This window comes from Pinus tabuliformis, chromosome 7 (assembly GCF_031772625.1).
Source record: "Pinus tabuliformis cultivar Carrire ecotype Pingquan chromosome 7, CPIR1, whole genome shotgun sequence".
NCBI lineage: Eukaryota > Viridiplantae > Streptophyta > Pinopsida > Pinales > Pinaceae > Pinus > Pinus tabuliformis.
Genome location: NC_142293.1, coordinates 1,703,108,258 through 1,703,120,957, shown reverse-complemented (window position 1 = coordinate 1,703,120,957; position 12,700 = coordinate 1,703,108,258). Strand labels below are relative to the sequence as shown.

Here is a 12,700-nt window from a genome sequence, read left to right as displayed (position 1 = left end):
ACAGAATACGGCCGAAGCCGGCTGATACGGCAAAGCCGTCACATATCGCCGAAGAGGGGACCTCCACAGGGTTCGAACACGGCTGGGGGGAGTGAAAGCCATCCACCCGAGCCGTCATATCATGCACGCTGGGTGCAATATTTAAACATATGTTATAATTTTTTTCCAAAAATATATTTAACATCACAAATCACTACGTTCAAAAGAACAAATCTTATAATTTCCTCAATTCCCCTTAACCATAAAAAAATTTAATTATTCATAATTAACTCTTTAATTATTTATCCTTTTCTTATAATAAAGCAATAATTTAATTTAAACTAGGTGATCCTCATCAAATTAAAAATTAAAATATAAAAAAAAAATGTTACAATTTTTCCAAAAGTATATTCTGCATCACAAATTTAATATCATATTGAATAGATTTTCCGTAGATATACATGTTGAGTTCACTTTTTTTAGTTTTTTCGATCATTCGGTGGGAAAAAAAATTAAAATAAAAATCCAGATTTCATGATTTCACCTTACATCTGGTTTTAGTTCGGGACAGGGATCAGGCAAACCCACAAAATTCACAAGCACCAAAACCTTTTACTCGGCCGGAATCTAAGAAGAACCACTGGCTTAAAAGACCTCGGTCCATTAACGATCAAAGTTCATTAGTGGTTTGTCCACATAAAAGCACATCATCCAAAATCGTACAGCCATATGGTATGCTGGCCTCACGAATGACTTGAATTAATAACACTTTCCAAAATTAAATTTAAATAAATTCTCCACAGATTTGAATGTATAAATGATTCTGCATTCACTGTTTAAAGTTCTTCAGCAAAACCAAGATGGTAATCCATGGCGCTATTTATTGTCACAATTCTCATTCTGTGATTGCTTCTCCTGTACCAACTCCACCCATCATCAGAGCCAACATTTGTACAAAACACCCGTCTATACCCACATCTAAAGGCTACAAATGCAGTGGGTTTCTGAGGTTGCAGGTAAACCAATCTATAGAATTATCCCTGAAAGCAGGTATAAGGGCAGCTATAACACTGGCTGAAACTCACATAAACGGGAGTGTGAAAGCAGGTATAAGGGCAGCTGTAACACTGCCTGAAACTCACATAAACGGGAGTGTGGTATCAGAGGAGGAGGTAGCTCTGGTGTGGTTCAAACATGATTTAAGGACAGACGACCATCCTGGTCTTGTTAAAGCCTCCCAGTATAAGACACTCGTTCCTGTTTATATATTCGACCAGTACATTTGTTCTCGTAAGTTTCCCGATATTTTGTTTGTATATAAAATCCCTCTGGCTGGAATAATGTGCGGGTTTTTTTCATGAACAGAGAAATTATTTTAAACTCTATCAAAGGTAGTTTATTGGATAGATTGTCTTTTTATTTGCTTGATGTATTGGTTTTAAAGCTTCGAAATAAATGCTTTCAATTTTGGGATTTCTGGACAAATGCCTGTACAAATCTCCTGCTAAATAAATTATCTCAAAAACTAGCTACTAACTTATCTCCATAACTTTCCTCATTATCTTTAAAAACTTCAATTCTAAAATAAAATATTTCAAATTTTGGGTTCTCAAACCTTCAATATAATGACAATTATGCCGCACTTAGAAATTTTTATGTTCAATTTATGGCATATTTTGGAATATATTAAAAAAGTGAAGTTTTGGCACTGTGACAATTCTTTGAAAACATCGACCCCACTGCTACATAATATCTTTATGATCCTCAGAAATTTTATATATATATATATATTTCTTATTCCCCAACCTCAAAAGATCTGTGAACTATTTATTCTAATGCGGAATATTTCATACATTCAACCTTCGCTTGGCCGGGAAAGGGTAATCAGGCTTGATATTTGCAGAGCTCTTTTTTTAGGATTCATGCTTTTTAGCGCGCGCTCTATATATATGATACTAGATTGAAAATGCAATTGCACTTAAATGCTGCGAGACGTTCAAATTGGATGGGCAGTTTTCTTGATATTGGAATTGTATGTTGGGGTATTTTAACCAAAATCATATAAGCTGGAGTCGAATGTCTTGGCAAACCCGAAATGAAGACTCAGCTCAGGAACTTAGAAAACTAGACTGACTAGAGTGAAAATGAAATTGCACTTCAGTGATGCAAGATGTTGAAATGGGATGGGCAGTTGTCTTGATATTGGAATTGTATGTTGGGGTATTTTAACCAAAATCATATGAGCTGGAGTCGAATGTCTTGGCAAACCCGGAATGAAGACTCAGCTCAGGAACTTGGAAAACTAGACTGAACCTCAGCGATATGCTGATATATTAAAGAATTCATACAAATATCAAAAAAATGACGAGATAAACAAAGGATTTCCATTTCCTGACAAACCTACAAAGTTAGATTATATGATAGAGATCTTTTTTACACCAAATAGTTCAAATTTGAAGTGTGCAAAATCCAAACGCCACCGATGATCTACCATGGCATAACATGATAATTGTTGTAAGAATGAATCATAAAAGCCCGACATCATGAGCAGAAACCCAAAATCCTTGTATCAGATGGTGTTGTTGAATTTGTATTAGAATTTCTATCTAGCCAATTGAGGTCCTTATCTCGGAAAGCTGCTTCCTTTGTCTTTGTGGACCGATCTAAAGTTGGGCCAAGCTCATCCATTCAGTAGTATCCCTATTCCTGTTTCCTTCTAATTATCTGTCAAGGAGGTGGTACATTTTGAATTGAATGTGCTAGAAGATACTCTAACTAAAATTTTCCTTTTGGGTTTGGCTCAACACTTGATGGTAAGCTTTTGGAGCTCAGGAATTTGGCTACCAAAATCCTCCCACCATACACCTTATATATGCAAAATACCAGCAGTCAAACACAAGTTACAACTACCATCTCAATTTTGTAACTAAGAATTTAAGATTAGAAAGAAAAATATAAATAAATGGAATGTTCCATAAAATGAGTTTGAGTGGAAGTTACATGGTAAGAATGCCCTCCTCATCAGACTTGCTATGTCATCCATAGACGGTCTATCAACATTCTTGTACTTGGATGGACTCTTGAGCTACTCGGTAAGGGAATATCCCCTGTATATGTTGGAGAAGAGCTACCATTACCTTAACTTGACATTGAAGGTTTCACAATAGAAGAGATATGGTTTTAGAAAGCACCTGATAACGTGTGATGAAGTGATATTGCCACATGGGATTTCCCAAAGAGTCATTTATCTCCGTCTTCCTCAAAATGTTGTTTGAATTGCTTCCTTGGCCTTGTTACTACAAAATCTAGCGAGCCTAGTGCAAAGACTCACTGGGCAGATCCAGACCTTGTGGCAACAAGAGATCGACCACCATTGTTACCTTAGTGAATAAGTCTCCCCTCTATTTATATGAGGGTAACCAAACCTTATTTCACTAATTTTACAAGAAAAACCCCTAGAAAAGTTTACTTGAGTGTTCAGCTAGGTCAAAGGTCACAAGTCAACCTTGAAATAGCTCTAAGACATAACAAATGCCAAAAACAACCCACACGTGTGGGAGAAAATTAGTCTCTACCATGATGTCATTCTCCAAAATAGGAAATAAAGCATCAAGGAATTGAGACAATGGTCCAAGAGCGCTCTTCACCCTAAGAAACTCCCAAAGTGCATGTGTACATCTCCAAATGGTGCCTCCACCATGATGTCATCTAAGAGAGGCTCTACATTACCCTTTTCAATCATGTGGAGATGACGTGGATGTGAAATTTCAAATTTCCTTAATTGCAACAATTGGAATTTAATCTTCTATCTACTGCAAATTATTTGTCTTCAGAATTTAATTACGACAAATAATGATGAAATCACTACTGCAATTTTCACAAATAATAACAGGAATTGAGAAATAATGCACACACACAAAAATTTGGACACTGATATTTTATGACAAATTGTCCCTGGAAAAACCCTACTTTGGGGAAAACCAATTTTGTAGATGACGGTTTTATTATTAATAATAATCTTCAGCAATTGAGAATTACTATATGCTTGCTTCTCACTGGTAGCGCTCCGACAAATATTTTTCTCCACTCCTACTGGCAAAATTGAACTGGAAACACAAGTTTCCCTTCTGCAAAACCACATGGCCTCCTGCCTACAACTCGCACTAGTAATCTGGAAAATGCGTACGACCCTCTTTGGAACTCACACTGCCTCCGGAAATTAGTTTTGGCAGTGTCTTCTATATAACTCACTTGAGCAACTCACACCTCCTCCAATACTTGTCTTTGTCATCTAGAAGTCGAACTGCTGCCCAGCTATGCGCAATGGCTAGTACGACCTCACTGTAGAATAATTCAACATCCTTCCCTTCTCAGAATTGTTGGAATTTCTAAGTCTAACTGTTAGAAACCCTTCATGTACTTTACTGATTTATTCCTACCTACTTGTTCTGTTAATTAACAAGTTAGTTACCATGTCAATACTGGAAATAAATAGAAGTACATGCTCAACACATTAAAGATCATCAACTGAAAGAAACAAAACAAGCACACAAGTGACACCGATGTTTTTGGACCAATGTCCTTGGAAAAACCCAATGCGGGAAAATCGGTGCAGCTATCTGAGGGTTTTATTATTATGCAATTTCTGAATACAATCTGGGTGCCAAAACGACTCACCCAACAGAGAATAAGCTCGGCAGTAGTACCTCTCAGTCGGAGACAGATGTTCCGGTTGAAACCCGGATAATCACTATGGCAGCTTCACAGCTCCAATCTGCCCCACGAAACCCCAGCGTTAGCCTCTAGGGACAAAGTCAACCCTTTCTGGCCCAGCGTTTGCCTAGCGTCACTTTGGCTTGGCCTGCATCAGCCTCTAGAGGCACTGCGTCAACCCTCTGGCCCTCTGCATCACCCACGCTGGCCCTCTGAGGCACTGTGCAGCTCCTGGCTAGCTCTGCGTGAGCCCCTGGCTGATTCTGTGTCCCTCACTCTCGGCTATTGCGCTGATCCTCCTAGTGCTATCTCTACCTCTCTGTTGTTGTATCCACTGCGCCTCAGCTGCAACTCTGATCACTCTCTCGACTTCCTCAGCAAACCCAGCCCCAGAAAGTCGAAATTTTGATCAATTCAGTGTATTCTCCAAGTGACCCTCAAGCCTCCTCTTATACTTTTCTCGTTGACAAATCAACGACCGAGATTATGTCCCTAATCAACAGCTAAGATTAGCTCTGGCTTGATCCATGACTTTTGGACCATTCTAACATAGTTTTATATTAATTCACATTAATATTCTATTTTCCCTAAGTTTAGACTTAGGGAATCCATTAAAAATATTAATTATTTTAATATCTCCCAAACTGTTTAGAATCTGCCCAAACTCTTTCTGCGTATTGGAGATCCCACGTGTCTTAGCCTCTCCATCAACTTTAGTGGTTAGAGTACATCCGATGCTGCCCCAAATCAACACTCCCTCTTAGCGAGGACTGTGCTCTAGCAATACTTCTCACTGCGTATCACCTTGATCATCCGTCATTGGTCCCTGTGGTGATGCTAGGCCTGCTGCCCATCATCTGCATTGCTGCATCTTGTACTGCTACCCATGGCCCTGTCACTGCCACTGCTGCATCCGTACTGCAATTCCCTCTCATCCTGTTGCATCGTGCTACCCATAGCACTGTCACTACTAATTGCTACACTGCAACCCAATTACTGAGAAGTAAGTACTGATCTCCCAATTCTGACATCTCTGTCAGGCTAGAGACACCCATGATGCTGAAGCTCCCTCTGCCACTGACAAGTGCACCCTCTCTGACCTCTGCGTTGCTGCAACTATTTTATGCATCTCGCATGGTGCCACCTCTCTGTGCCATCTTGCACTTGGCACAATACTCCCGTGCTTCTCACACTGCTGCCTCATGCTATCCTGGGAATTCTGCATTGTAGCTCCCTATGGCTCTCCATCTACATCCGCCTCTATTGACGTCCGCCAATACTGCTACTCCTCTTTGGGGCTCCCATAGCAAGGTCTAATCCAAGAGGCTAGGTACCTCGAGGATCCTGACCCTCATCGCTTGTAGTTTGTCTGACTACAGCTCGATGTCTCCCCACTTCCGCTCAAGTGGAGTGTAAGCACTCATGGCACAGTCATCATCTGTCTCCACTTCCTTCTCCGCCCTTGCTGGTGCTGCCTTGGTCTCGAAAGCCTCTCCTTTGCTCTTCTTCCTCGGACACTGGCTCGCATAGTGACCCAGTTCCCCACAGTTGAAGCATTTGACCTTGGAGAGGTCCTTCTTCTTTCGTTTCTCCTGCTTTCCCTCAGATGCTAGGGCAACATCCTCCTCTTCCTCCTTCTTGATTCTGACCCCCTTGCTACTGCTTCCCGCCTTGCTTAGCCTTCTGATCTCTTCTTGGCGAAGAGCCGCCCACATTTCCTCCCATTTTGGAAGGGTCACCCTGCCCAGTATGCTCTGGATAAACACCTCCCAGTGTTCTGAGATTGCGTTCAGGGCTGTTCTCACCATCAATTCTTGATCGGCGTGGCCCTTATGGAATTTAGCTGATCCCAAATCTCCTTCAATTGACCGAGGAAGATGTCAATCTGTTCTCCCTTCTGCATTTGGTATGACCGCAACTGATTTTCTAGTAACATCCTTCTTTGCACGGAAGTATGCTGGTACAATTTCTTTAGGGCCTCCCACATCTCATTTGCTGTTTCCTTTTCAGCAATATGTGGTACTACATGGTCCTTGACACCGTAAAAAATGATGCTCTTGGCCCTCGCCATTGCCTCCTCGTACTTGTCGTTATCAGTTGGGTCAAATGGGATTGCTATTGTCTTCAAGGCGAAGTGCCTGACACGATTCCTATCTAGAACGGATAAGATTATGGCCTTCCAGACTACGAAGTTTGAGGCTCCGTCCAGTCTATCATGGTCTCTTATCCCATTCACTACCATCTCACTACTCCTCTACTTCTCTCCTGGAAGTTCTTGGTGTGACTTCCTCTGAGCCTCGATTTCCCTCCTAGAAACCCTTCTGCCAATGTCAAGATGCCCCCACTCCGATTGTGAGTGCAGCGACATCACTGATCCGGATTTCTCGGCTAGAAATCCTCGGTAGCAACTCCCTCCTCCTTGACCTTGCCCTGTTAAGTACTGTTCTGACTACAGTACCCCACCAGCTCCATTCTGGAACTTACCCACAGCCTCCGAAACCCCAACAAACTGAAGGTTAGAGCTCCTAGGCTCTGCGCAATCAGGGACTGGCTGAAATGCTCCCCTAGCCAACTGCTTCAACCCTCCCGGTTTCTGCGTGGCTCTGCATGAGCTTGTTTTGCCCTCCTCAGTCTCTGCGCTAGCCTCTTCCTGGCTCAATCTTGATGACGCAGGCACTGCATCACCCCTTCCTTGCTACTACTCTACTAGGAACAACTTCTGACACTCAGGACAACTGTTTTCTACTGCTGCCGCTCTGTTCAGATGAGGTCCTCAGTTCTCCTGTGATCTGTAACCACGCTCTAATACCATGTTGGAATTTCTAAGTCTAACTGTTAGAAACCCTTCATGTACTTTACTGATTTATTCCTACCTACTTGTTTTGTTAATTAACAAGTTATTTACCATGTAAATACTGGAAATAAATACAAGTACATGCTCAACACATTACAGATCATCCGCTGAAGGAAACAAAACAAGCACACCAGTGACACCGTTGTTTTTGGACCAATGTCCCCGGAAAAACCCAATGCGGGAAAACGGTGCAGCGATCTAAGGGTTTTATTATTATGCAGTTTCTGAATACAATCTGGGTGCCAAAACGGCTTACCCAACAAAGAATAATCTCAGCAGTAGTACCTCTCAGTTGGAGACAGATGTTCCGGCTGAAACCCTGGATAATCACTCCGACAGCTTCACAGCTCCAATCTGCCCCACGAAACCCTAGCATCAGCCTCTAGGGACGGCATTAGCCCTTTCTGGCCTAGCGTTTGCCCAACGTCACTTTGGCTTGGCCTGCATCAACCTCTGGAGGCACTGCGTCAGCCCTCTGGCCCTCTGCGTCACCCACGCTGGCCCTCTGAGGCACTGCGCAGCTCCTGGCTGCCTCTGCATGAGCCCCTGGCTGATTTTGCGTCCCTCACACTTGGCTATTGCACTGATCCTCCTGGTGCTATCTCTGCATCTCTACTTCTGTATTCACTGCCTGTCAGCTACAACTCTGATCACTCTCTCGACTTCCTCAGCAAACCCAGCCCCAGAAAGTCGAAATCTTGATCAACTTGGTGTATTCTCCAAGTGACCCTCAAGCCTCCTGTTATTCTTTTCTCGTTGACAAATCAACGATCGAGATTAAGTCCCTAATCAACGGCTAAGATTAGATTTGGCTTGATCTGACTTTTGGACCATTCTAACACAATTTTATATTAATTCACATTAATATTTTATTTTCCCTAAGTTTAGACTTAGGGACTCTATTAAAAATATTAATTATTTTAATATCTTCCAAACTGTTTAGAATCTACCCAAACTCTTCCTGGGTATTGGAGACCCATGTGCCTTAGCCCTTCCACCAGTTTTCGTGGCTAGAGCACATCTGATGCTACCCCAAATCAACAAGAATGATGGAATATCTGTGGAGAATTTTTTTGGAAATTCTCTTCCCAATCTCTTTGCTAAGAACCCACAGCTGGTGTCTCCCTTTGCGCCCTTGCTATCATTGCAATTCACTATCTCTAAGTGATCTCCAAAGTCCCATCGATTTGATCTTATAATCTCTCGTTGAGCGACCAATGACCACAATCTAATCACAATTGATGGTTAAGATCATCTTGACCTCATCAAATGACTTTTTTGGAAGTCTCTAGAGAAAATTGAGTTACCTCGGTTAATCTGATATAATTAATGTAGAAATTCCCTCTGTGAAGCCTTGAAGCTTCACTCTCTCTGTCCGTTTGTACCACAATTCGAACTGAGATGTGCCTCTGAGGTATCTCAGCACATGCTTCGCTGCCTTTCAAAACAGCTTGGTAGGCTGAACCATAGCTTGACTTAGCTAGTTCACCGCAAAGCATAAGTTGGGTCGTGTGTTCACCAGATACATAAGTGAACCCACCAGCTGCCGTTAAACAGTAATAGCTACTACCTCACCTGAAGTAGCTTCCTCCTTCCTCTAGTTCCCAGCTAGAGGAGTCTGCATGGGCTTGCACTTCTCCATGTGAAAGCGCCCGAGTATCTCATTGGCATACTTTCCTTGAGATAGAAATACTTCCCCATCTTTTTGCCACACCTCCATGCCTAGAAAGCAGTGCATAAGGCCCATGTCCTTCATCTCGAACTCTCTTGCAAGGTCCTCCTTGCAAAACTGTATCAGCTGATCATCACCTGTCAAAATCAGATCATTGACATAAAGAACAATGATCAATGGTTTACCTTCTACCATGATGTGGTAAAAGTTCACATCTGCTTCACTTTTGGTGAAGCCCAAACCGGTGAAATAGCTGTCGATCCTGGTGTACAAGCACAAGGTGCTTGCTTAAGCCAATACAAAGCCCTCTTGAGTCTGCACACATGTGACTCACAATCGAAGGTTTTGAAACCTTTTGGCTGTTCAATGTACACCCCCTCCTCAATCTTCCCATTGAGGAACACTGTCTTCACATCGATCTGGTGGATCTTCCACCCCATTTGAGTTGATAGTGCCAACATCGATCTAATCGATGAGTACCTTGCTACAGGGGCAAAGTCTCATCGTAGTCGATCCCCTCGACCTGTGAGAAACCCCGGGCAACAAACCTTGCCTTATGTTTCTCAACACTGCCATCAGTTGCCTGCTTTACCTTGTAAAGCCATCTGGAACTCACCACTGACTTGCCCTGAGGCCTTGGGACAACATCCCACACGCTGTTCTGAATGATAATGTTGTACTCCTCTACCATTGCATCAACCCAGACTGGTTGCTACACTGCCTCCTTGAATGAAGAAGGTTCGGTATCTACACACTCCCCAACTAGGGCCATGTACCCAGTGTACCGCTCGGGTGACCACTTCTGTCTGCGCTGAGAAGATGGTTGTCCCACATTCTCCGGCACATCTAGCATCAACCTGTCAGGTTCCCTTGAGCGTTTCCGCCCATCTCTGGAAGTATCAGCATGAGTGGATGTCTCCACTCCCAGATCCTCTGCATGTGGCTGCTTCGCATCAATCTAAGGCTCCTCATCCTTAGGAACTGAAAGTTCCTCATCTGCATGCAACTTGAGCTCCCTCTCGAGTGATAAGTGCATGGCTTTCTGCTCGTTGAACTTCAGATCCTTGCGTACCACAGTCCTCTCAGTGGAAGGCAGGTACACCCAATAGTTGTGGGGTGTATGCATGTACCCCACAAGTATTCCCAACTTAGCTGTTGGGTCTAGCTTCTTCCTAGAATCTTTGGTCACATGACAGTAAATTGATGATCTAAAGATTCATAAGTGACTTACATCAGGTCGCTTCCCAAACTAGGCCTCCATAGGTGTCTTCATCCCCAGTATACGGTGCGGGCTTCTGTTCTGCAAGTATATTGTTGTATTGCATGCCTCAGCCCACAAATGCAGTGGTAGGCTTTGGTCATGCAACATCGCTTGAGCTGTTCCCACAATCGATCTGTTCTTCCTTTTAGCCACCCCATTCTGTTGTGGGTTATGGGGTGTCGTCAATTCCCGTTTAATACCTTTTACAGTGCAGAAGTCTTTAAACTGTTGGGAGACATACTCTCCACCATTGTCACTATGCAAGGCTTTTATTTCCTTTCCAGTTTCTTTCTCTTCCAAGGCTTTAAACTCACAAAACCTCAAGAAGGTTTGATCCTTCTTTTGCATAAAGTAGATCCAGCATCTACAAGAAAAATCATCAATAAAAATAACATAGTACCTTTGTTTAGCGGTGGAGGTTGTAGAGAAGGGCCCACAAACATCTAAGTGAACTCGCTCTAGGATTGCTCCAGCTCTACTGTCTCGATCCGGAAAGGAAGATTTCGCATACTTACCCAAGGTACAACCTTTGCATGTAGTCATCTGCTCAAGTTTTCCCTTGGGTAATCTGGTAGAAATCTGTTGCATGATCTTCAGGGCTCCATGGTGCAAGTGGCCCAGTCTTCTATGCCATAGCTCGCCAACATCTTGGCTCTGCACCATCTCAGCTTTGGAACTCAAAGCAGCATAGTCGTCTACCTCCAACTTGTAGAGATTCTTGACTCGAATCCCTATTCGCTTTGTCTGTCCAGTACCGATATGCCTCAAGAATACCTTTCCTTGACTAAAGACTACATCATAGCCTTTATCTTCTAGCATAGCGACAGACACAAGATTCTTCTTCAGACCTGGTACATACTTTACATCAGTCAGGGTGAGGGGAGCTCCATGCTCCCTCTGAAACACAACCGTACCTTCACCTGAAACATGGTACTTTCCATCATCGCCCATCTCAATCCGCATCTGGAGATTCTTCTCCTCCAAGGTATTGAAAAGATTCTTGTCACCTGACATGTGGAATGAAGCTCCACTGTCCAGGTACCACACACATCCCACCATGGATGAAACCATGCATGCGATAAGCGAGAAATCCAGCTCAAACTATGAGGCCAGTGCCTCACCATCAGATCCCTTCAAGGAACCCTTCTTGGATTTCTTCTGTGGACAATTCATAGCATAATGGCCTACTTCATGACAATGAAAGCATCACACTTTCGATTCGTCAATCTTCTTCCCACCATGGGAAGAACCGGATTTGGGATGGGACGCCTTCCCTTTCCCTTTCCTCGCCTTACTCGCTAAGGCAAGATTTTCCTCATCATGTTGCTTCAATGAGGATTCATCTCTGGTGCTTCTTCTTATTTCCTCCTGCATCAAATCCGACCAAAGTCGTTCCCAATCTGGCAGTTTTTCTCTCTCATTAATCAAGTCTTGGTAGCTATGCTAGCTCTTAGGGAGACAGAGGAGTGCAAGACTCACCATGTCATCATCAACGGTCGTGATCCCTACACTTCCAAGCTCATCCCTACAGGTGGTGAGCTTGTTCAGATATGTAGAGATCGTGTCGCCCTTTTCACACTTGATCTTGCGAAGCTTATCTTTCAGCACCAGCTTCCTCTGATCGCTGCTATTCTGATATAAATCTTTCAATGTTTCCACATTGAAAATAGATTCTCCTTCCCATGGAGGCTCGAGACAATGTGGTCTTGAACTTCCTCCAGGAGGATTCTCCTTGCTCTAGCCACACATTTCTTCCATTCTGCCAGTTGAGTAGCATCAGTCGGCTTGGGGACTTCGTCCTTTAGATCGTTATCCTCTAACACTGCCTCCATGTGATCCTTCCAAGCTATATAATTCAAGCTGCCATCAAGAGCATACTCGAGTCTTAAACCACTAAAAGCCATAGGTGAAATAGAGATGTGATAAGAACTCGATTTCTATATTCAGGAACCAAACTTCGAACTTCTTCTTTTTGTATACTGTTCTTCTCCTTGATCACCTTTGCTCTGCTACCATGTAGAAATTCCCACTGTAGATCAACAGATTATGTAATATACTAAAACACAATACAAGATCTACTTCTGCAACACTTTGTGGAAGCTTAATCGAATTGAGCAAGATCAAGAGAACACATATAACTGAGAATGAAAAATCAATCACACATAACACAGAAGAAATAACCTAGGGAAAGCCTCAGCCTAAAACCCCAACTCTGTATTGT

At 42.9% G+C, this 12,700-nt stretch overlaps 1 long non-coding RNA gene across 1 annotated transcript; it reads left to right on the top strand.

Moving 5' to 3' along the window:
- Positions 1–489: 489 nt before the first annotated feature.
- On the top strand, positions 490–1,285 carry LOC149255094 (uncharacterized). The gene is made up of 2 exons (XR_016266330.1): positions 490–1,029; positions 1,087–1,285. It is a non-coding gene; the product is annotated as an uncharacterized LOC149255094 (long non-coding RNA).
- The last annotated feature ends 11,415 nt before the right edge of the window (positions 1,286–12,700 follow it).